Genomic DNA, 24,374 nt, shown 5'->3' with positions numbered 1-24,374 from the left:
TCAAGCCCGCAGGTAAAGGATGATACATGTTTCTTATTGTCACCTGGCCACATCAGGGGCCTGTGCATCTCAAATAAGCAGATTAATTTCTTTCCATAATGGGCTATAAGCACAGCTCCACTACTTCCTGAACCTCAGCAGCTCTTTTGTTTCCTTTCTTTCTTTACTGGACAAGCTCATTAATCCAGGTGTGTCTGGCTGGTTACTGAAGTCAGACACACCTGGATTAATCAGGAGCTGCTGAGCTTCAGGAAGAAGTGGAGCTGTGCATGGAGCCTGTTTGGGACAAGAAAATGGGTTTTGGTGTTGTGAGGTGAAACAAAGGCACAGACTTGGAGACCCCTTGGATCAGTGTGCAGCATGAGCATGTATAAACTTACACAAAGTGTGTATAACTACATTATGTGTATGGTAGTAGTTGATGTGCCAGTATATTGTTTGCTCCTATAAGGTGAGTTAACTCCGGTCAGTGAGTCGCTAACATGAGATCATCTCCGGTTTCTTCAAGGCCTTCTGTGTCTGAAGAGCCATCAGCCATGATATCCAGAGGTCTGGATAAAATAAGAGGAGAAGAGAATGTATTATGTGCAGAACTGACATTTTTAAGACACAAGAAAAAAATACAACTAATCTGCCTCTTCTTTCTGCCACAGCTAGGAAAGTGCAGTGAAACTCATGTTCAGTGCAGAGACTCAAAGAGGTTATATCCTCAGACAATTAGGCTTCTTAACTCAAACCTGAGTCACTCTGTTTTACATAGCAAACTTCACACACTACATTACTCAATACGTTACTTTATCACTTAAATCATGTCAACGCTTTATCACTTGAACTTTAATAATACTCTAAGTAAAATTTTATCTCTTCTCATCAAGTGTTCTTTCCATCAATGTTCCCATTTTCCTCCACCCATTTAATCTCCTTGCTGACTTCCTATCCTCTTCCTCTCTCCTCTTGTATCAATCTTACATTATTCTAAAACAGACATTATATAATTAAAATCAGTTCCAAAAACATTAGAACGTACAACATGAAAAATTCCAATTATTATTTTTATTATATCATCTAATTAAATACTACAAATCTAATTACCACAATATTTGGAGCTACAAGCAAAAACAACATAATAAATGGACATTAAACAGGTGGTTATCTCTTCCTCCATCATTCTGAGATCATGCAGATCTTTTCTCGTTCAGTTCTCCTGTTACTGACTCCTATTTTTTCATGAGGAGCTTTTATATATCCAAAGTGAGCAGTAGAAAAGCACACCTAAGCCTGGAAGTCTATGCTCATAAATCAGCAAAACAACTAGTAATAACTCTACTTCTAACTATCTGAAATATAAACTAAAGCTCACCAATCAGTTCTAAAACATCTTTAGAGGAACTCTTGTTGATCCCTGGAGTACCAGTTTAGCGCCTTACAAGGCGTTTTCAATCATTCTGTTACATTTTATCAGAGTGTCTTTTACTGATGTGAGCAGCAACTCGTGGTCTTGTCTTACTTTTTATTGATAATTTTTAACCTGGACAAAAACCAAACATTTATGACAGGATCAGCCCGATCCAAATACTTACCATGACGCAGGGCAGCTCCCCCTGTGACAACGAATTTCCACTTCTTCTTCTTCTTCTTCTTCTGTGTGGGAGGAGTGTGAGTGGAGGAGAAGGGAGAGAGCGTGAGTTATCTGTTTGAGTGTTTTTTTCCTACTTTTTTCTATCTTTCACAGGGTGTATGTAAATATTGTGTATATAGGTGTTTGTTGTGATTTTTGGATTTTGTTGGTGGGTTTTGTGGGTTTTGGAGCCGTCGGGTGTTGCCCGGCGGCAGGTCGGCGTTTTGAACGCCATGGTGGTTGGTGGTGGGGTTTTCTCCACGCTGACACGGAAGAACGGCATCAAGGTGGGTGCTGGTTCTCCGTGCAGCGTGGAGGAAGTTTGTTTGGCGGTGGGGGAGGTTATTAACCTGACAACAGCCAGCTGCATGTATCGCTCCGCCTAGCTCCACTCACATACATCTGGGACATCGCTCATTGAAAATGATTTCCCCAACCAAATTTTTGGTCTGGCCAATCAGGACGCAGGGCGGGTGTTTCATGGATGTGACGTAGTGGAGAAGCCACCGTGAGATTCCAACAACAATGGCGGCTCGCATCGAGGAAGCAAGCGTTAGCATTGATGCTGCTATTTCTTCCGTGTTGTCCAATCTATCTGATATTGTTTCATTAAAAGAACACCAGAGAACGGCTCTGAAGGCTTTTGTTGGTGGAAACCATGTTTTCGTCCTTCTCCCGACTGGATTTGGCAAGCGGTTAGCCGCTAACGAGCGGTTAGCGGCTAACCGTTAGCGGTTAGCGCGAACCATGTTAGGAGGCCTTTAGTCCTCAACGCGGGTCGGCCCGGGATGGACTCCGACCCGCGGCGCTTTGCCGCCTGTCTTCCCCCCTCTTCCTGTCAGCTCACTGTCAATAAAACGCTTGCCACTACAGTGTTTCCCGCAGGAATTTGCTTATGCGAGGCGGACCGACTCGCGGGGGGGGGGGGGGGGGGGGGGGTGGATGACTTTTTCTCCGCGGACCGGCTCGCGGAGGGGGGGGGGGGGGGGTGGACGACACGTTTTCCGCCGCCGCCTCGCCAAGATAGCGCTGCGGGAAACCCTGCACTAGAGCGGCAAACACATTAAAAAAAAAAAAGTTGTTTTTTTTTCCTGCGTCGGTCTCATCAGCGTCACGGGTTAGCTTCGGTGTGAGTGGTTGAAATAGCACGTCGATAAAGATGACAGACAAGTGGCTTATCCAATCATATGCAAGGAGTTTTGATAAGGCCCAGCCTTCAGTAAAGGCAATTCCTATGGCGGTGTCCCAGATGTATGTGAGTGGAGCTAGGCGGAGCGATACATGCAGCTGGCTGTTGTCAGGTTAGGAGGTTATTGGTCATGGTGCGATTAAGTCCGCGGCCCGAATGAACGGAGCGGTGGTCTTGTTTGTGGAGAAGGTGGAGCAGGCACACCTGTTGGTCGAGACGGGCATATCCGTGAACGGCTCGTTCCTGCAGGTGTTGCCGCTCGTGCAGCCCACTACAAAGGTTATTTTGTCAAATGTCCCTCCCTTCGTCAGTGATGAGTTCCTCGTCAAGGAGTTGTCTCGACATGGAAAATTAGTTTCTCCTATTAGAAAAATATTATCAGGATGTAAATCACCATTGTTAAAGCATGTCGTTTCGCACAGGAGACAGCTTTACATGATTTTAAATAAGCGTGACGAGGAACTCAATCTGTGTTTTAAAGTTAAAATCGATGATTTTGACTATGTATTGTTTGCAACATCTTCAAACATGAAGTGCTTTGGTTGCGGAGGGGAGGGACATTTGATAAGAATGTGTCCAAACAGAGCCGGGTCGGCTCCGTCAGACACAGCGGAGCAGCAGCCTGCAGCAGCCGGGGAGCGGGTGGGTGTGTCCGGCGAGGCTGGAGCTCCTGCCGCGGTGGAGGAGTCTGGCGCTGCGGGGAACTCCAGCGTAACCGCGGAGGAACCCGTGGCGTCTGGCCCGGTCGCTGGAGATCAGGAAGAAAATTTGGTGGAAGACAAGACTGTGGAGGAAGCATCTAATTTACAAAAGAGTGATTGTGTGGTGAATGAAGGCAGCACGGTGGTGTGTGGTGGTGGAGAAACTTGTGTGACTGGTGAAGAGGGGGAGGATCAGGGTGAGATGGAGCAGGATGGCATGCGTGGCGATCAGGGAGAGAAAGGTGGAGGGGAGGTGATTGTGGAGGAGCCTGTGGAGGAGAAAGGCGAGGGGGAGCAGGTGATGGAACTGGAAGCTCCTAAAAGGCGTAGTAAAAGGAAAAACGTGGTGGCTGCTGTGCAGGCTAGCAGGCAGGTCAGCAAGCTGACCACAGAAAGGAAAGTCATTTCTGACAGCAGCGATAGTGATGGCGAGCTGTCTGATTGCAGCGTGGTGTCTCTGTCACAGAGCAGCTGTGGAGAGACAAGATATCCTGTAGAATCGTTTTTAACTTTTCTGCAACAAACAAAAGGTTTAAGAGGGGTAAAAGTTGAAAGTTATTTTCCTGATTTGAGAACTTTTTATTTTTCAGCCAGACACATTATTAGAAACAAGGAAGAGGTTGGTCTTACAGAACAACAAGTTTACAGATTGAAAAAAGTTATGAGTAAAGTTAGAAAGCAATTTTGAATCTCATGAAACGCACATGCACTTTAATATTCTGTATAGCTGTTTGGTATGTTGCTTTTAATCTCTCACCCATTATGGATTCTTTTAAAATAGCATCCTTGAACATCAATGGGGCTAGAGAGGCAGTAAAACGAGCACAGATTTATCAAACAATAAACCATAAAAGAATTGATGTTTTATTTTTGCAAGAAACTCATAGTGATTCTTTAATAGAAACAGACTGGGGTAAAGAGTGGAGGGGGGAGGTCATTTTAAGTCACGGCACCTCCCAGAGTGCAGGGGTGGGTTTCCTGTTCTCCAGAGCTTTCACCCCAAACTCTACAGAAGTTGAGCACGTCGTTCAGGGGAGGTGTCTTTTAGTCAAAGCAAAGTTTGATCATTTTAACCTTGTTTTTATTAATATTTATGCTCCCATCACCAATGCAGAGAAAAAGCGTTTTTTTGAAAAAATTGGGGAAATACTGGGTGATTGTGGGTCGGAAGATTATGTTTTTATTGGTGGGGATTTTAATTGTATGGAAAACGAGTTTTTAGATCGTAATCATGCAGAGCCGCATTCAGCGGCCCAACATGCTCTGCGGCAGCTGGTCTCGTCTCACGGCCTAGTGGACATATGGAGGAGGATGCATGCAGGCTCCAGGCAGTACACATGGTCTCATATTAAAGAAAACCGAATCACCTTAGCTCGTCTTGATCGTTTTTATTGTTTTAAACACCATTTTAACGTGTTTAAAACATGCCAGATTTTACCAGTGGCTTTTACCGATCACTCGTTGCTTTTAGGTAGTGTTTTTATCAGAAACATTTTACCTAGAAGCACTTACTGGCATTTTAACTCAGCTTTAACTTATGATCTGGGTTTTAAAGAGATTTTAGGTTATTTTTGGACGGGTTTTAGACAGAGAAAGTCTGATTTTACCAGCCTGAGACAGTGGTGGGACCATGGTAAAGTGCAAATAAAACTGCTGAGTCAGCAGTATACTCTCAATGTCACTCGTGACATCACCGGATCTATTAGAGATCTGGAGATGAACATCGTGGAGTTAGAACGACTTAGTGAATCCACAGGAAATCGAGAGCACATTGAAGCTCTCAAATCTAAAAGGCTAGTTTTAGCAAACCTGCTGGAGAATAAAGTCCAAGGCACATTGGTCAGGTCCCGGATCCAGAACATCACGGAGATGGATGCTCCCTCTAGTTTCTTTTTCAGCTTGGAGAGGAAGCACGGGCAGAGGAAGCAGATCCACTCTTTGCTGTCGGACACGGGGCAGCAACTGAGTGAACCAGGGCAGATCAGGAGGAGGGCTGTGGGTGTTTACCGTTCTCTGTTTCAAAGTGAATATAAGGAGAACGAGGAACTGCTGAAGGAGTTCTGTGACGAACTGCCTCAGGTCTCTGAGGAGACCAATGCTGAGCTAGAGCGCTCCCTGGGGCTCCAGGAGCTCCACACAGCCCTCCTCAGCATGCAGGGCCAGAAGTCCCCGGGCGTTGACGGGCTCACTGTGGAGTTCTACAAGGCCTACTGGGATCTTCTGGCCCAAGACTTGCTGGACGTCTACAACGAGAGCCTGCTTGCTGGTTCACTCCCCTTGTCATGCCGCAGGGCAGTGATCACCCTGCTGCCAAAAAAGGGGAACCTGCAGGACATCAAGAACTGGCGCCCCGTGTCCCTCCTCTGTACCGACTATAAAATCCTCTCCAAGGCTCTGGCCACTAGGCTGGGAAGAGCTATGGAGCAGGTCATCCACCGGGACCAGACCTATTGTGTCCCCAGCAGGTCCCTGGTAGATAACATCTACCTAATTCGGGACGTTTTGGAGGTCTCCGGTTCATTGGGTTTGCAAACGGGCTTGATTTCATTAGATCAAGAAAAGGCATTCGACCGCGTCGAACACGGCTTCCTCTGGGAAACCATGAGGAGGTTTGGGTTCGGCGAGGGTCTTATTGCTAAGATCCAGGTTTTGTATAGTGATATTGAGAGTGTGCTGAAGATCAACGGCAGCCTGTGTGCTCCTTTTAGGGTGTGTAGAGGCGTTCGACAGGGCTGCGCGCTCTCGGGGATGCTCTACGCACTCTCCCTGGAACCCCTCCTCCAGAAAATACGCTTGACTGTTCATGGTCTGGTTTTACCCGGTTTTAAGAATAATATGGTTTTATCTGCCTATGCTGATGATGTCGTTGTTTTTATTAAAGATCAGTGGGATGTCACTGTTTTAACTGAGATCACGAAAAAGTTTTCAACTCTGTCCGCTGCGAGGGTGAACTGGAGAAAAAGCGAAGCCCTGGCAGTTGGCGAGTGGTCCGACGGGCTCCCAGTTCTCCCTCAGGGTCTTTTATGGAAAAAGGATGGTTTTAAGTATCTCGGTGTGTTTTTAGGTGATAAACATGTTGTGAAAAAGAACTGGGAATATATTGAAGAAAAAATTCAAAACAAGTTATCAAAGTGGAAATGGTTACACTCACAAATGTCCTACCGAGGCAGAGTGCTGGTTTTAAACAATCTAGTTGCTTCACAGCTGTGGCACAAACTAGCAGTGTTAGACCCACCATCTGGGCTACTTGTAAAAATCCAATCGGAGATGGTTAATTTTTTTTGGAACGGACTACACTGGGTGCCACAGTCTGTTTTGTTTTTACCGAGAGAGGAGGGGGGCCAGGGCCTCGTTCATCTGGCCAGTAGAACGGCTACTTTTAGATTACAGTTCATCCAGAAGTATTTGACAGGTTCACCTGTATGGAAGGATGTGGCCAGTTGCATTCTCAGACGTGTTAATTTTCTGGGGCTGGATGCTGCTCTGTTTTTAACTGATTTTAATTTTTTTAAGTTAAAGGGGTTGCCTCAATTTTATCAGGGTGTTTTTAAATCCTGTGGTCTTTTTAAACTATGTCGTTCGCAGGCGCAGAACTCTCTGCATTGGCTTTTAAACGAGCCTTTAGTCTGTGGGGCCAGACTGGATGTATGTCGTGGCAAAATACCTGGACTGTCAGAGGCGTTGTGCAAGTCCAAGACGACAAAATTGAAGCACCTGGTGGAGACGGCTGGACCAGACTTTGCCAACGCCCAGGCCGTCGCTCCTCTACTTGGAGTCCGATCTGCTAGACTGGTGCAGCGCTTCCTGAGTCTGGTGAAAGAAAGACTGACAGCTGGGGAGAGGCGTCTCCTGCAGCTGCTCAAAGAGGGAGAAGCTTCACCGGACCCGACAGACCCGATCCCTGAGTTGACCTTGAATACCGGCTTCACAAAAGATAGCGGTCCTCTCCTCGCCACAGAAAGTTCACAGATGAGCCTTCAGAGTACAGGCCCAAAAGTACTCTATAAAAATTGTGTTAAAGTCCTGAATGAAAGAACTCTGCGAGGTCGAGCTATGAGCGTGTGGGCGGACCGACTGGAAGGACAAACCCCTCAGTGGAGGACCCTTTATAAACCTCCTATAAGAAAACGAACTGGTGATCTCCAATGGAGAATTTTACATGGTGCCATCGCTACGAACTCGTATTTATCAATTATTAGTCCAGGGGTTTTAAACGAGTGTCCTTTCTGTGGTCTGCCTGAGAATGTTTTTCATGTTTTTATTGATTGTAGGAGACTGACGATTTTTTTTAGTTTATTGATGACTGTTTTTAGCCACTTTGGTTTTGTTTTTACCAGTTCTATTTTTATTAATGGACTGCGTTTTAACAAAGCCAATAAGTCAAAAGGTCAGATTTTAAATTATTTAATTGCAGAAGCAAAAATGGCTATTTATATATCTCGTAGAGACAGACTCCAGGCTGGACCTCAACTCGATGCCGTGGTTCTGTGGAAGGTTAATATAAAGGCCAGATTGAGACTAGAGTTTTGTTTCCACAGAGCCACTGGGAATATGAAAAATTTTATACAGTTATGGGGTTTTAATGGGATATTGTGCAGTATATCAACTCAAGGAAAATTAGAATTTAACCAGCACCTTATTTAATCTTTTTTAAAAACTTGTCCTGATGTGATACATTGTGTTTTTAATTGTATTTCGTGCATTTCATGAATTGTAAATAAATGTATTGTTAAAATCTTCTTCATCTTCTTCTTCTTCTGTTTTAAAAGTGGTGCGCTCTTCTTCTTCTTCTTCTTCTTCTTTTTCTTCTTCTTCCTCTTCGTGTTTTAATGGCATCTGACATCCAAAAGGATCATTACCGCCATCTAGTGGTGCGCGCAGCGCACCCAGCTACCGCAACACTTATTCCCCTTCGGTAAAATCGGGGACATTTCCGGGGACAGCTTTAGCCGGGGACAGGTGGTCCAAAACGGGGACAGTCCCCGGAAATCGGGGACGTCTGGTCACCCTATGTTACTGGGAGCTAATAGCATTTAGGCTAGTGGGCTTTTGCCGCTAACTTTAAGAAGCTTCGGCTTATTTTAGTGGTAATGAGCGGACCGGATAACGCAAACATCAATGTCCCATCAGTGTGTAAAACCCTTGATGAGATGACGTTTGTTATAACCATAAAACACACTCGGCAATGACATGGTATCAAAATGCTAGCAGGAGCTACGTCGGTTAGCTTCTCTCCTTGAGAGTCCCAGGAAGAAGCGAGGACACTGAGCGTCTGAGTCCCATGAGGCTTGCAGGGCGTCTGGTCTCCTCCAGCGTCTCCAGGCAACAAGTGTGGAGAGTCTGAGGAAGCAAAGTTTGACAGCAGTGATCGCTCCCTGCTGAGAGCGCAGAGACCTGGGGCCTGCGAAAGTCCCAAACTTCTGATTTTATTTTTCTCAGCATGGCTCAATGGCACTACAATTTAAATGATCGGCTAAAAATGCTCTAAACCGACATAAAATTAGCAAAATGTGTGAACGCTGTTTATCCATCCAGTAACAGGCTTTCTCAGACAGGTCTGAGAGGGGAACCACTTGGCCGCCTTCCAGCGGCATTTTAGAGGAACCATAGGAAGCAAACCATGAATCATGAAAATGTAGAAATAAGACCGTGTAGAAGAGGAACCAGTAGAGGAACCAGAAGAGGAAGCAGTACAGGAAGCAGTTCTTTCAGAAGTGAAGGATGGTTAATAAGGGACATTTGTTGTTGAAGGAGTGTCCATCCTCCTGCTGGTTCCTCCTGCCTCTTCAGCTTGGACCTGGGTTCTACCAAACGAGTCACGGTGCTGCATGTAAGGTGGAAAGCTCTGCATCAGCTCCTCTGGTGGCTTCCAGAGATGCTCCTGGTTCTGGCGGCTGCGTCTGGATGACGGATCCCTCTGAGGCACGAACTACAGGCGTCTTTAGTCATAAATCCATCATCGCTCAACAGAAATATGGCCTAATTGTCCTGTTTGAATGTGTAATATAAAAAAAAACATTTCAGGTTTAACAAAGAGCGCCTCTAACACGACGTGATAGACAGAAAAGTTCAGATTGCAGCTCGAGGCGCACATGGCAGACCATTAATTCGCTCCTGAACGCACCTTTAGATGGGGAAAACACGTAAATCGCTCGCTCCATTCGCCGTGTCTGTGAACGCACCTTAAGAAGCGCAGCCAGGAGTAAACTGGAGTGAAACGCTCCGACATTAGCCAGAGGCAGCAGAGCAGGAAATACTGGAACCGGGTGGATGACGATGAGCAGCAGAGGTCTGAGCACGCAGCCTTGGAGCACACCTTGAAAGGTGGTGTGATAACTTAAACCAGGTGCAGCTGTGAGGATTTCAGCTTTAAGAAGCCGCCTAGGAGGCTGCTGTCTGTCTCCCAGAACACTTTCTGTCATTTCAAGATTCTTTTATGTGTTTTTAAGTCTTTACGTGGTTTTGACCTCTGAGCTTTTGCAGTGGTTATGGGTATTTTGTTGAAAAGAAACCGTGATGATATGAGCTGCTCCGTGTTTGCTGATGAGATCGGTGACGACCCGTGGATCCTGAAGATGGAAGAGAAAAGCCCGTCTTTAATCAGGAGAGTCTAACCAGGACCTGAGTACAGATAGTTGGTTAATAATCTGCTGAGCGCATCATCCACTCTGTCAGCTTTATTCCTCTCATTATGTCTGCAAAGGAGCCGAGCGAAGCGGCATGGTGTTTCTGAGGGAGGCTAATGGTTTCACGGCCAATCAGAGCGCAGCTAAACACCAAACGCTCGTTAAGGTTGCTGCATCAGAGCAGCTCCTGCAGGTAGCTCAGGTACCTCCATCAGCAGCTTCAGCATCAGTGATGACACGCTGCTTCTCTCTGAGCATGAAGACGCACCGTTAGACGGTCAGAGCTGCAGGATTTGCTCCAGACTCGTTTCTAAAACATCAGTTTTCCTCCTCAAAGAGAAGCTTCAGAGCTCCAGAGCTTCGTGGGTTCAGCTGTAAGCTGAAATGTCTTTTTCAGGCAGAAAGTTTCATTTTTAATATTTCTGTTATATTTATTTTAAAAAAAACGTTATAATTCCAAACATGCAATTGTTCCTGTGCTGCTAAAAAGAAACATTTGTGGTAATTTGAGAGCGAACACGAGCTGCCAGTACCTGTTTAGACAGGAAGGAGCATGACTGGTGATGGACAGCAGCATCTTCAGCAGCTTCCATCTAAGACAGAGACTGATCACTGCTGCTGAGAGGCTCTGGGTTAGGCTGAAAAAAGAGGAGAGAAACGTCTGCTTCAGGAGACCACCAGACATTTTAATTATCATCTGATGAAATCTGACTGTCAGCTTTTCACACAAACACTTCTCTAAAGCGAGAAATTAGTAAAGAATAGTTTCTTCCAGGTTTAACTTCTCTGAGCGCTGCAGTTTCCAGACAGGCGTCCGTCTGAGGCGCTCCTACTGCCAACAAGCAGCGGAGCAGAAACAGCTTTATTAAAAACATCAAATATAGATTTATATCCATACATGAAATGTGTTTAGTGTAGAATAATCTGGTTCAGCTTTGATCCGGCTTTAATTAATTACTTCCCTTTATTTCTACCCATAACTGTCCACCAGCATCTCCTGGGTCATGATCTTCATCTGGGTTCTGGCCACAGAGGGAACGGGTCAGACGGTCCAGACCAGCTAAAGCCCCTCAGCTGACTCCAGGTGATGAGGAGCTGCTCTCTGCTGCATCATGGCCCACATCCCAGGACCACCAGGATACCGCATCTTCTCCGAGGCAGAGCCCGACTGACGGGGACGGAGCTTTCCATGTTCCCCTTGGAGAACCAGGGGAGGTTCTCCTCAGACGGAGCTGAGTCTCATCCAGACTGTAGACGGCCAGAGGAGACCATTGTTTTCAGATCCGGCTCATCTACACAACCACAGATGACAGACCAGACCAGACTGCTCCTCCCTTCTGCTGCACTTCAGTGTCAGGATCACCATGAAGCCAGGCAGAGACCAGGAGGAGTCCAACCTGACCGAGAACCCAGGTGGACTTTGTACCAGAGATGTGGAGAACCCTCCCGCCTTGGTTCGTCCCCATCCTGCCGGGGCCTGAGCTCACCTGGAGCTTCTTCTCTAACACAGCAGCTGGGAAGATGTTCCCTTTAACACGCTGAGCTTTACTCCCTGATGAGCTGTAAGATCTGCATCCAGCGACGGGGTGAACCATTCCCAGGTCAGGTTGGGTCAACCAGAGTTCTCTGTGTTCCTGGGGACGTTCTGCAGACTTCACTCAGAACCGGTTCTGCTGCCTGCCTGTCTGAGGCTCTGGAGCTTCCCCAGCAGGAGATGTTCTGTTCCCACGCTTTGATTGGCAGGAACCTGCCTCCTGATGAGAGGCTTTCCAGCTTCTTCATCACAGAAATCACCAAACTGTCTGAGGGACGCAGACAGGATGTCGTCTCAAACTGCGGGGGTGAAGACGAGGAGCAGGAGATCCGTTCAGAACCCGCCTGCAGGAACCCCAGGGTGGCCTGAGCAGAACCGGCCCAGGCTGTTTGGGTTCTCAGCGCCAACAGATGATGACAGAGATCGTTTCTCCTGCTCTGTGATTGTAAACCTTCCTGGGCTCTCTGAGGGGGGGGGCTGCTCAGGATGCTAATTTAAACCCACATACGGCTGATTTCTGGCTCTGATTCATTGCCTGAACCAACAGCCGTCGGGTTCCTGTGTGTTCTGGGAGGAGAAAGTCTGCACACAGCTCTCTCTGATGGAAACGCGCCTGCAGCCAGCCGCTAACGTCCTCAGAGACTTCAGCGGGGAGCAGGATGGACGTATTTCACTCCACACCTGATTACTGCTCCAGCGCTGCAGCAGCTGAGCCAATAATGAATATTATCTTTCATTATCCGGGACAATAAACTGTCCTCCTCCTCTTTCTGCTCGGCTCTGCAGGCGGTAATGACTGAGGGCGAAGGAGGCGTCCGTCATTTAGAAACATTTACAGCAGCCGTCTCTGCTTAAAGGAGCGCCAGCGACTCAGATGCATCATGGGTGAGTTTTCCATGAAGCAGTCGTAGAGTGAGGCGCCTGCAGGAAGGCAGATCTGTGGATGACGGGCGTCGCACCATCAGCCGCTGACGGCGAACACGCAGACTCAGAGCTGATTAACGCGGGATGCTGCAGAAATCTGAGGAGGAGGAGAGCCAAAAATACAGAGGAACCCTGCAGGGGTCTGAAGACGGCCCGGTTCACGGCTCAGTCTGTAGGTCAGCAGCAATGACGTCAAAGCTCAGGCTGCTGGAGGTGTTGAGGTCCAGGTGAAGGTGGCTGAGTTTGGCTTTTGTCACCAACACCAGGTGTCTGATGGAGCAGAGGCAGCGGTCCTGTAGAAGAGGCGGGACTTTTCACCGTTAAATTTATAAAGTGAGTGGACCGCTAACGCTAACAGCTGCTGCTAATGGACATAGCTCTCAACTCTCACGCATTGACCGTGTGACACACGCATTTCATTAATTGCACACGCTCACATGCATTACTTTGAAAATCTCAATCTTACAATGAAAATCTCACTCTTCCGCACGTCCAGTAGTAGAGGTAACACAGCTGCAAGGACCGCCGCCGCGCAAACAAGTTTCCCTCATCCAAAGTGAAACATTCTACGGTCCGTGTTGCGTGCGAATTAAATGGTAAATCGTCATGTTTTATTACAAACATGAAAGCAAAGTCCGTTTAAAAAAGTGACCGTCTTGAATCGACCAACAGCACCCCCCCCCCACCACAATCTCACTCTCAACTGTCGTCAAAAGTTGAGAGGTATGCTAATAGCTAACCGCTAACAGCTAACAGCTACTGCTAACCACTAACTTCTAACCGCTAACAGCTACTGCTAATAGCTAACCGCTAACAGCTAACCGCTAACAGCTAACCGCTAACAGCTAACCGCTAACAGCTACTGCTAATGGCTAAGCGCTAACAGCTACTGCTAACCGCTAACAGCTACTGCTAACAGCTAACGGCTAACTGCTAACAGCTACTGCTAATAGCTAACAGATACTGCTAACAGCTAACCGCTAACAGCTTCTGCTAACGGCTAACGGCTAACGGCTAACCCAGCGGATGAAAACTGGGGTCCTGTCTCAGTTCGGCTGAAGCTAAACAGGCAGCAGCTTCATTTCTAAATCAATGTTAAATAAAACTGTGAAGGTGAAAAATGAAACTCAATCCTCCAGGAACCGGAGGAAGCAGGAAGCAGGAGAGACGCGGCAACCTGCACACAGATCCCAGGAGATGAGCTGGATCTACCTGGTGAGACAGCTGTAGGTCCTAATTGGACCTGATTGAGCCTTCAGAACTACTGGCTCTATAAAAACACGCTGAATCTAACGGCAGCGTACTAAAAGGTAAAACTCACCTGTTCTTATCAGATTTAATTTAAAAAAACAGACCCAAAAGTCATTTCTGTCCAGAAATAATCAGAACCCTGGATTTAAACTGAAAACCCAGTTTGCTAAGAGGATGTTTATCAAGCAGAACATCCACCTGTTACCTGTCCGCTGTTACCCGTTGGCAGAATCAGCGGTCAGCCGACCCTCCATGAATATCCACTCGCCTGGAGACCCTGTGCAGAGTCAGGTGAGGGCGGCAGTGGTCCTGAATCTCCACAAACAGCTGTTGGTCACATGTGGATCAGAGCGAGTTCAGGTCCGTAGAACCTTCAGCATTTCTAAACGTCTGCTTTTCAAACTCTCCCTCTGAGGCGTTTCCTCCTGAATTGACTGAGCGGGCCGGTAGTTTCCTGCAGGCTGGGTTCTGGTCCTAGGTTCTGGTCCTGGGTTCTGGTTCTGGGTTCTGGTTCTGGGTTCTGGTCCTGGGTTCTGGTTCTGGGTTCTGGTCCTGGGTTCTGGTCCTGGGTTCTGGTCCTGACATGTGGACCAGCATCCCGTCCTCTCCTCACAGACATGCAGCCAGAATGTGTCTCAGCTCCACTAATTATTCGGGCCCCCAGCCTCCGTTTTGCTCCATTTCCCCCTCAGTTTTCTGTCAGCGCTATAAGCAGTGACAAATAGGTTTAATCTCTGCCAGCTCCCGCTCTCTGACAGCCCCCCCCCCCCCCCCCCCCCCCCGACCCAAACACACAACATATTGGACCCGGGCCCTCGGATATAAATTGGCTGCGATGGTCCTGGGATGCAGAGCCGCGTGGACGGAGAAATGGATCTGACTCATCGTTTAGCCGAAGGCCCGGCGTCTGAGCATCGCTGCAGAACTCTGGAGCCGGAGAAAGAAAAGAGCTTTATGTCGAGCTTTCTGCAGCAGAAACACCACAACAACGTACCTTTGTTCTGGTTTTATCACATTTATTGCTGCTTTCATTGTTTTTAGTGAGATTACATACAAGCGGAACGTTTCTGGCATTTAAAGCTGAAGTTCTGCAGCAACAGGAGAATCTGCTTTTTAAATCAAATGGGTTAGAAATGTCCGTTATCGTCCCTGCAGCTCCAGGAGCTCCAGGAGCGCACACACGCACACACACACACACACACACACACACACACGCACACACACACACGCACACACACACCAGAAAAAAAAGTCAACCTGACTGTATCCTTCATGCCCTGATCATCCTGATCTGTAACATTGTTCTGCTGCTTGCAGAGATCCAGAGGAGCGGTTCCTACAGTTTTAGGGATTTGGTTCCGTGTTGGTCATGTTTTAGAGCTTCAGACCTAGGACAGTAAAGTAAAAAAAACAAAAACAAAAAAAAAATACAAAAGTGATAATGTTATGAGAAAAACGTCATATTATGAGAATTAAGAGGGAACATTTCCAGAATAATCACAGTTTGCAGAATTATTTCACTCCTGGAGTAATAGGGCCAAGTTAGATTATTTTAAATATTTTTATTCTTTATGAGAATAAATTCAGGAGAATGAAGCTAAAGGGATACGAAAATAAACTTGTAATATTACAAATATAAAAATATTATGAATACAAAGTATATTCAGAGATTAAAGTCCCTCTGATACTGTTTAAGTGACTGAGTAACTGCAGATTTGCCACATTCAACATGGCGGACGCTCTGACGCATCGCAGCAGAACCGCCCAATGACGCGTCTACGTATATAATGTCTATGGATTGACCCTGGAGCTGCAGGTGCTGGACCCGTTTTCTTCCTGTTCCGGTCCTTCAGAACCCTCCCTCCTCCTTCTTCCTCCTTCCTCCTTCCTCCTCCTCCTCCTCTTTGCAGTTCTCACTCCTCACATGCAAATGTTCCCTTCAGCTTTGGCAGTGAAAACTCAGCGGGCGTAAATCTGACTGTTTGATGAAGATGGTGCGGCGCTGCTACTAATGATGTGTGCGGTGACGGCGGGTCAGAACCGTGAGTCTGTGTGTGTTTGTGTCTCTAATTAGAGGTTTTGTTGAGATTCAGAACCAGATTATGATAATTTGAGCCCAAACACAAACACAGAAATCAAATCAGCAGAAAAAACCTCCGTCAGTTTGGTTCAGTGTTAATCAGCACCGACACACACCCACTAACGGCTCTAATGAGCCGACCCAACATAATAATATCAACAAGGGCAGCAGTGTATTTGAGACAACAAACAGAAACAGCACTCAGCGTTCCTTACAGAACCAACAGGTCCGGTTCTGATCCAGTTATACGCTCCTTTGTTCTGTTTGACTCACTCAGAGATGGAAGACATGGCGGCTCACCTGCAGCTCGTTAGGCTTCACCTGCAGCTCGTTAGGCTTTACCTGCAGCTCGTTAGGCTTCACCTGCAGCTCGTTAGGCTTCACCTCCATGTGGATCATCAGGATGAATAAAGCTCGTCCGCTCCGACAACCAAACAAGAAGAGCTTTGTCTCCTAGCGGTGGCCCAGTGGTCAGGGAGCCAGTCTTGGAGAGAGCCCAGAGGTTGCTGGTTCAAAACTCAGTTTGTGACTCTGACTCCCAGAGGGACGGTTAAACACAGAGACACATTTGTCCTCTGGGGGACTAGAAAGGGAAAGCTTTATCTAGTATTTAAAGGCCTGTGGACCCTCTGGAGCCCATCCAGGTGGTCTCATCAGCTGACCGGGGGTGTTCTGGTTCCCAGCATCTGCTGGCTGAAGGTTTCAACGTTTAGGACTGATGACGTAACGACGCAGTTGAAGCTGATGGACAGAAACATCTTCAGACTTGATGGTTAACTGAAGTGCTCAGCCGGGGTAATTATGCCCGCTAACGAGCTCTGAGAGTTTTAAAGATGAACGGATGTTTAATTCATGGAGTCTCTGAAGGCCTGAGGAGTCCCCCCACCCCCCGCCCCGCCCCCGCCTCGTTAGCCAATTACAGGGCTGGGATCAGAGAGCGGGCGGGGCTCTGGGAGCAGAAGCCAGGAGAAGGAGGCAGGAGACCAAGTCAGACGGAGGTTTCTCCTTTCTGCAGCTCAGAACGTGACCAGACCTGAGAAATCGTTACTGAAGACTGCTGCAGCAGCAAAGGGCAGTAAGAGGGTCCTGGGTTCAAATCCCCACAGGAAGCTTTAATGTGACTCGCCTGCCTGCTCATTGGTTCCGTCAGCCTCTTCCATCAGTCCAGAAGTGAACATAAATGCTGTATTTTTACCAAATGTTAGAGGAAAACTCCCCTTTAACAGGGAGGAGAACCTCCAGCAGAACCAGAACCAGGCTCAGTGTGAACGCTCATCTGCCTCCACCCACTGGGGCTTAGAGAAGACAGAGCAGAGACACAGAAAGCTCAGAAGCTCACATTGATCCAGGAGTACTTTCTATGGTAGAAGGTTTCTGTGAGACAAAATAAATCAGTCTGATTTTCAGAAATCACTCCTACTTGTTTCTGCAGATCTTTATATATTCTTATTAAATCCATTATCAGGTTCTCTGGTTGACTGATTTATAAAAAGTGGACAGATCCTCCACCTGAGCTGCTGGTCTCTGCAGCTCCTCCAGAGCCACCATGGTCCTCCTGATTCTCTGATCAATGCTCTCCTGGTCCAGCCTGTCAGTCCAGGTGGACGTCCATGTCCTGGTAGGTCTGCAGGTGGTCCATCCTCTCTCCAGGTCCACATGATGATCAGAACTCTGGGAGGTTCTGTAGAACCTGACCTGCTGGAAACTGGACCAGAACCTCCTCCCTGACCCGTCTGCTGGGTTCCTGGGTCTCCATGATGAAGATAAGTAATTTGGATGTAGTTGGATGTAAAGTAAGTCCATTCTGATGCTTCCTAATTCCACCACAGCAAGTCATGACCAGCTGAACTGGGTTTTTACACCTGATGGGATTCAAACCCGGGACCCTGCCTCAAAGACTTCACCCACTAAACCGGCTGGGATCTAGAGAACTGGACTCAGTTTAACAGAAATCAGATAAAGACTCAGTTAAACACTTGTTTCTGTTTTCAGATCAACATCAGACACCGCAGCTGATTGGCTGTCGGGCTTTAGAAGCTGATTGGTTGCTGGGCTTTAGAAGCTGATTGGCTGCTGGGCTTTAGAAGCTGATTGGTTGCTGGGCTTTAAAAGCTGATTGGCTGCCAGGCTTTAGAAGCTGATTGGCTGCCGTTGAGGTCTCAGGTGTTGCAGCTCTGTCTGCTGAAGCTGAGTAAATGCGCTGGGGCCTCAGAGGAATGCGCGGCGCTGGGATCTCTGAGGAGTTCTCGTCTTTTCTGGGTCACAGCGGAGCTCTGGGACCGTTTAATGAGCTTCTGCTGGAGGAAAACTGTTTGAGGAGCAGCGTCTGAAACAAGAAGCTGCCTGTTTGAAGAAGGTCACCTGCTCTCTGCAGACGGACTGGGAGAGAAATAAAACACTGAAGTTTATCACGTAGAGAACTAAGACGGTTTGGGATCAGGCAGCTTTAAAGTGTTTGTAGTTCGCCTGCTGGCAACAAAAGCAGATTATGAAGACGTGGAGAACGGAGGACCTGATCTGGAGACAGTTTGGAGAAAGTCTGAGAAACGTAGAAAGTGTCTGAGTTCAGCCTTTCATTCCAGTTCTGACCTTTGAAGCTGCAAATCATTTTTCAGCTTCTCCTTTATTTACTGAACAGCTGAGGGGAAAACAAAGAAGCTACCTGACCCTTTCTGTTGGTTTTTGTCAGATATGAAAAGTTAAAAAACTCAAAGACTGCTGGGAGAAAAAATAACAGATAAAGAATTTAATATAAAAAACAACAATAACCAGAAAGTTTATTAGACAAAAAAATGTGAAATAAGTTCCTGAACATCCAGAAAAAGAGGAAAATATGAGCCGCAGGAACAAGAACACCGTTATGGGACAAAGCTGATAACGCAGGATAAAAGCTGACAGGCAGAGAGAGAACTGAATCTAACAGGGAAAAACTAAACTTAGGCAGAAAATAGGAAAACTGAAACCACGAAGAACAGAAGCGGACTAACAAAGGACCCAAACAGATATGAGAATACAGTGTTAGCATAAATACTGAACAGAAAACTAAACTAATGACAGAAACAAAGATACGATAACGTTCTGGAGTGGAAGAAGAGCCGTTTAAGTAGCAAACGTTGCTAAAAACGACTGATTTTAAGCCGTCACGCTTGGACATTACTTGATGTGGGGCTCAGTGTTTGGAGCAAAACAGTTTATTCTCCACATAAATGATATAATGTAAAGTTTTAAAAGTATTACAAGTTGTTTAGTTTGCAGATGATACACATATTTTCTGCACAGGTGAGAGATTTCTGCAGCTTTTGGATGAAATCTCTCCAGAGATAAATAAACTAAAAAACTGGTCTGAGAAAAACAAATTGTCCGTAAATTGGAGAAAACTATATTAATGTTATTTGGTAATTATAAAGGAAATATAGACAAAAAGTCATAATAGATGAGATAAAGGCATAAAGAGTGAATTATATTAAATCCTTGGCTGTGATTATCTGCTGGAAACGTCTGATTAAACATGTTCAGACTAAAGTATCTAGAAGCATCAGAGTAAAGCAGAACGTTTCCTGAATTATTCTGCATTAGCCGTTCTGTTGACTGATTTTACCAGAGCTGAGCTGCTGAAGTCTGGGGAAAGGCCTACATCCCTGTGAGCGCTCTGCACGCTGCAGAATGAGCCAGCAGGAGGCTTCATGAGGCCGTCACCGCCACAATAATCCATCATTCTTTCATCCTGGCTGCAGAAAACTCTCAGATCTGGTAGAATGTCACACCTGCAGTTAATGTGTAAAAGCCCAAATAACCAGACAGCACAGCTGAGAGTAGAGCGAGGGTTTCATTACAGGGAGAACCTGAATCATGAGCTCCAACATGAGGAGAAGGAGGTTTTTAATAAGCGGTGTGAAGGTCTGGAACAAAGCAGCGTTGAATTAAAGCAAAGCCAAGCAGGACGCTGTTTAGGAAAAGCCTCAAGCTGCTTTTCTTCAGCAGATCTGAGATGGAAGCAGGACGGAGAACACCAGCGGTCCTCTGAGCCGCTTCACATGCAGCGGCTGTGGTGGGGGGGCTTTGGGCTGCAGCTAAATATCTGGCTGCAGATGTACCTGAGCATGTGTTAATGTGGAAATTATGTTTATAGGGACAGTATATGGATTTATGTGCTCACATAATAAACTTTGAGTATGATGGACTCATAAGGAAAGTAGGAATCAGGAAGATTGTTGGTGTTTATAGGAAGAAGGATTAAATGTTTCATGTCCCTTTTCAGCCATAATTACTAAATGATATCTATTATCAACATAATTGTACATATAATTATTTATCCATATAATTGCCATGATTGTCTGAAATAAATGATAGATTCTAATCTTAAACGGCCGTAGCAGCAGAAATATTCAGCCTGTGAGGTTTTATCCTGAGAACAGGAGGATTTCTCTGCTCGTGTCCCACAGTCAGCGCGCTCCTTCACGCTCAGTCGGCTTTTATTTCACATCAGCCATCTTCCTCACAACAAAGAGGCTGCTTCAAGGAGCAGCTGAAAATCATTTACCTCCAAACAGACTTTCTATTTCTGCCTTTATTTTTGTCTGTGAGCGGCGGCAGCAGTTTCATCATGAGTCCCGCAGCAGCTTGATGCAATCAGCCTCTCATAAAGTCACTAATGAGACAAACGGGCGTCAGAACGAGGCGCTGCTCTCCGGCGCCGCTGCTGAGGGACGATTTCAGATCAAACACCTTAAAGATGGACTCACCTGTTCACAGTTAGAGTCGCTGCGTCACACTGACAGCTGATGGCATGAATGGGAAACAGAACCTGAAGGAGAACAGAGAACCCTGGGAGCTGCAGGAGGGGGGGGGGGCTGGCTGCTGATGCTGAGAACGATGAATTAACTCTGCTGCCCTGATGTGAAGCATCTCCAGCTGCTGATCGCTAAACCACATCTGCATCCTCTGCACCTCCAGCCGCCCTCTGGTTCCTCACACGGGTCAGCAGCGTTCATCTGCCTTTACGTCCAATTAATGCCGAGTACACGTTTTATCATTTTAACTTGCCATAAAGTTCCTGTTTTAATGTTAAGCTTTGTTAATGTTTTAATGTTACAGCAACAAATATGCATTATCCACTAATAATGGGTATCACAGGTTATACTGAGAGAAAAAAGGTGTTTCTTCTGCATTAATGTGTTTTTTTGTATCTTTTTTTGTTTAATTCTTTAAAATACTAGAATTTGCACATAACTTTATATTTTGTTACTTTGATTACATAACTTTTAATTAACAAATCAGATGTTATGATCAGTTACTCAGTTCTTCTTTGTAACAAATTTTTTACCCTTAACTGAGTAATATCTTGGATATAAATACTTGTAGTATTCTAGTAATAGCGCTAATCTTACCTGAGTACAGTTTATAGGTAAAAAATTAACTATTTGATCATTTTATAAGATAATATGATTATTTCATCTGTACCTTAGCAGATCTAAGCCTCTCTCTCTGTTCTTCATCCTCTAATCTGCACTTTTTCTTCAGCATTGTCGTTGAGCCTTACCGTCGGCCCATTCTCTCATTTCTGTGAACATTATCTCTCATTAAACAGTGAAAGACGTCTCCAGCAGAGCTTCTTTCTCTGCTCATCTCTGCCACATCAGAGCGTGAAGTGAAAGCTTTTTAAACATGGCCGCTCTCCTCCATGACGGCACAGAGCTTCATTTCAGTTCTTTATTCTGGGATGTCGTGTCTCTGGCTGTAGATTCAGTCCATTTCCCAAATGTTTCCTGTTACCAGGTGAGAGATCAGAGATAAACTGCCTGGTTTTCACATGAATCAACAGAGACAATAAAACTTCCACCTTCCACCAAACTTTCAACTCAACATTTGATTTCAAGTCTGCAATCCTGGCCTGATGAGGAGTTTTTATCATAAGGGATCAGCATCCATCCATGTTGCGTTAAACATGAGAACGGATCGCTCTTCAGGTTCAGCTCTCCTCTTCTCTCTGAATAAACCAAACCTCCATCCCGCTGCAGGTGTGACCTCTGCGGCTCTCCGCTGAGAAGGACGAATCAGAGATTAAAGTCTTAGAACCAGACAAACATCACAGGTCATCGCTGATCCTAATGAGATGCAGGTCTTTAGGACTCCTGGAGGATTGTCTCCATAAACAGCTGATTAATCTGCTGAAGCCTCCAGAGAACGTCCCTTCAAACCAGCCGTGAATGTTTCATTAGTTCCAGCTCGGCGGCTCGGCTTGTTGGAGGGAAGTCAGTGACAACGGCACGCTTTCTGAGCCCAGATTACAGCGGAGAGGTTCTGAACACAGAACTTATTAAAACTGTGGGATGGATCTCCAGCCGCTGTTGTCGTGCTTCTGCAGCACAAGAGAGCTCCCAGGAGACAGTGGGGAGAGTTTACCAGCTTTATAAATATATCATAAAAATACCTTGCCCACCATGTTTTTTTATTAAAAAAACATGGTGGGCAGGGTACAGCAGCCGGTCCAGTTAGAGGTTAATGTTGGAAGTTCTGGCAGGAGAAGGTCTGATAGGTAGGTCCAGAACCTGGATGGAACCCTGAGAGATGGTAGAGCAGCGTTAGTGTTAGCTTAGCGTTAATGTTAGTGTTAGCTTAGCGTTAGTGTTAGCTTAGCGTTAGTGTTAGTTAGCGTTAGTTAGCACTAATGTTAGCTTAGCACTAATGTTATCTTAGCGTTAGTGTTAGCTTAGCGTTAGTTAGCGTTAGTTAGCACTAATATTAGCTTAGCACTAATGTTAGCTTAGCGTTAGTGTTAGTTAGCGTTAGTGTTAGTTAGCGTTAGTTAGCACTAATGTTAGCTTAGCGTTAGTGTTAGTTAGCGTTAGTCTTAGTTAGTGTTAGTTAGCTTAGTGTTAGCTTAGCGTTAGTGTTAGCGTTAGTGTTATTTAGTGTTAGCCTGGGAGCACGAGGAGAGAACTAGGAGGAAGCCGGCTGATCGTTGGTCTGCAGCACAATGCTCAGCCCCCCGGGGGAAACCAGTCTCTGCAGCCCAGCTCTGAGACGGTAGGAGGTGGTACCACAGTCTGGACCTGGATCTTCTCCTCTCCTCTGAAGGCAGCATTGATACAGAAAAGTCCAGCAGAGGTTCTAGAACAACATCTGCTGCCTCCTGGACCACATCTTCTCCAGGGAGTTCCATATCTTCTACCATGATGATAGAAAACCACCTTCCAAAGGCCTGGCTCAGTGTTGGAGACCAACCGGTACTTTTTGACACTGGACAAGACCTGGAGGTCTTCGTGGCTTGATGTTGCCAGGATGGCTTTCATGGGAACAACTTTAGTTTTTATTAAAAGTTCATTTCAATTTTCAAGAAAAAATAAAACCTCTTTTATTTCTTTAATGCGGAGAATGAAGCAGATTTCTGGTCTGCAGGAATGAATTCCTCCTGTTGTTCAGCAGCAGCTTCAGCTTTCCTTCATCTCTCATCTTTAATCTAGATCAATAAAAACGGACAGCTTGTAAAGTATTTCATGGATTATTTGTCACCATGTGCCTCCATAAACTGCTCTGCTGTGATTACAAACATGCATTAGACTGTTTAACTCCCCCCCGTCTCTTATGGAGTGATTTAAATGTGAGTTTATCAGCTTTATTAAACAGATGCTGGGTTTGCAGGAACAGCCTCTCCTCCATCCTCTAACCGGGTCTCCATCTGTGCAGCATCTGCACCAGGATCTGCGTTCTGCCGCCGCAGCGACACGCCGATTCAGTCTTTATCACCCGCAGCGACGGTCACGCTAAACAGGGTTAAGGCTGCAGCTCAGAGAGGGGAGGCAGAAGCTGCTGCTCTCAGTGAAGGTGTCTCTGGCATGTCTGGACCTCAGGAGGCCACAGGGTGGAGGCGTGGAGGGACACGTCTGAGAAGAACATTGTGGGCTCATTCAGGCTTTTCCTGCTATCAGCAGTGGTTAAAAGGTCATTTTGGATCCATAAAGTCATTAATCTGCCTTCATGGCCATCAGCAGAGCTTTTACCGAATAATTTAGGGAAGGGGGGTAAAAACCTGAGGTTTCTGTAAAAAGCTCAGAGGTCTGCTGCCCTGATGGAGGAGACAGAAACCAGACAAGTCGGCAGCTGATTCATCCTGCGCTGACACGAAGATCCGAGGACCAGAGAGCAGAACAGGAACTGAATCAGAATCAGAAATACTTTAACAATCCCAGAGGGAAATTCCAGAAATCTGCAGAAAGAAAGCAGATAAAGAGAGTTTGGCGAGGCAGCGGCTCAGAATCCACGTAACACCCAGAGACCCGTCAGAGCGGGATCTTCAAGCTGAACGCAGCGACAACACGTCCTGAGAACAACAGTGCAAACAATCCTCAGCTTCTGATGAGATTTAAACGTGAAAAAAGACAGACGGCAGTCAGTAATGATGCAAATTACCGCATCGTTACCTGAATGCGTCAGACAGAACACCTGCTGGGA

This window comes from Fundulus heteroclitus, chromosome 3 (assembly GCF_011125445.2).
Source record: "Fundulus heteroclitus isolate FHET01 chromosome 3, MU-UCD_Fhet_4.1, whole genome shotgun sequence".
Lineage (NCBI taxonomy): Eukaryota > Metazoa > Chordata > Actinopteri > Cyprinodontiformes > Fundulidae > Fundulus > Fundulus heteroclitus.
This window is presented reverse-complemented; position numbering follows the sequence as displayed.